The sequence below is a fragment of the Crocuta crocuta genome, unplaced genomic scaffold, assembly GCF_008692635.1.
Source record: "Crocuta crocuta isolate KB4526 unplaced genomic scaffold, BGI_CrCroc_1.0 scaffold344, whole genome shotgun sequence".
In the NCBI taxonomy this organism is placed as follows: Eukaryota; Metazoa; Chordata; class Mammalia; order Carnivora; family Hyaenidae; genus Crocuta; species Crocuta crocuta.
The window spans coordinates 714,892-716,618 of NW_027533081.1; positions in this window are offsets into that span (position 1 = coordinate 714,892).

The following is a 1,727-nucleotide window of genomic DNA, read 5'->3' on the forward strand; positions in this document are numbered from 1 at the left end:
TTAAAATATAAAACAAGGGAGTCTGCATAGCAGATGTAGATTTTATAATTGGTTTTTTTTTTTTTTTTTGAGAGAGAGAGAGCATGAGCATGCGCGCGGCAGAGGGAGAGGGAGGAACCTGAAGTAGGCTCTGAGCTGACAGCAGTGAGCTCGATGTGGGGCCCGGTCTCACAAATGGTGAGATCATGACCTGAGCCAAACTGAGACCCTCAACCAACTGAGCCACTCAGGTGCCCCTAAAATTGTTCTTTCTTATTTGACATTTACTGAGCTCCTAGCTTCATATACATATTCTGACTAAGACCATGCAATAAATATGCAATTACTGCATTCAGCCATGACGATGAGGGCAGAGCAGGCCAGGAAGCTGGCTACCAGCCACCACTTTGAGCTTTTTCTGAAAATGTTCAGAAATTCATAAATGTCATAATCCCTAACATTCGTAAATGTTGGGGAAAATGCAGCCTACACATAACTAGGGTTTTTATAATCAAGTAGAATTTCGGAAGTGCCAAACCATTAGGGTGGCGCAGGGTGCTTGTCAGCTGACCCTGCCTTCTCCCTTCCTGTTCTGCACCACCTTCAGTGGGGTGGGTCCAGCCTATCTGGTGTCCCTGCCTGACTCCTGGGAAGCGGACATTGCAAGGAGGAGGTGGCTCCTAACCCAGTCTGGTGGAGGACAGGAGGATTTTGAACTTGTCTTTTTTTTTTTTTGAATTTTAAAAAATGTTTATTTTTGAGAGAGAGAGAGGCAGAGCACAAGCAGGAGAGGGGCAGAGAGAGAGGGAGACACAGGTCCCAAGCAGGCTCCAGGCTTCAAGATGTCAGCACAGAGCCCGACATCGGGCTCGAACCCACAAACTGAAAGATCACGACCTGAGCCAAAGTTGGACGCTTAACCAACTGAGCCACCCAGGTGCCCTGATCCTAGCAAAAGTGCTCTATTGGATTCCTTTATAAATAATTTTCATAGATCACATGTCACTCTTTAATTCCACGACATTCATGGCACACTTAGGCTGTTCCTAGTGCTTTGCAAACATGTAAGGAAGTTCCTCTGGGGCGTATACTCTGTGGTGGAATCGTGGGTCATGGAGGGTCACCATACCCAGTCACTGTTCATACCCAACTGCTCCCCCAATTGGCTCAAGGGTGGTGCCGACAGCGATGGACAAGGATTCCTGTTCACTCACATCATTGCTTATATTAGATGTCAACCAACGTCTTCATGCTGGCTGCTCTGGTCGATGGAAAGTTCAGAGTGTGTTTTCATACTCTTTTTTTTTCTTCTTTTTTTCCTCTTCATAGGCATTAACGGTCTCCTCTCTGGGCCCCATCAGACCCTTTGCCCTTTGCTTGGTCTTTCTCACGGGGGCCCCTGGATTTCCCATATATTCTAGTTACTGATCATCTGATTGCAAAAGATTGCAAAAACCTTTCCCCATTCTGTCACCCATTTGTGACATTTGTCCCTGGTGTCTGTTCCAAGTGGATTTTTAAATGCAGCATAATTACATATGGTACACTGTATAGATCTTAAGTGTTCTATCCAGTGAGTTTTGACTAATGTCTACGCTCAGGTATAGAGCCTCCAAATTCACTTCCGGTTAGGATACAATGTTCCCGTTACCAAGGTGTCTTTTTTACTTATTTTTAAGATTTTATCTTTTTTTTTTTTTAAAATTTTTTTTTTAATGTTTTTTTTTTTTTTTTAGGAGAGAGATGAA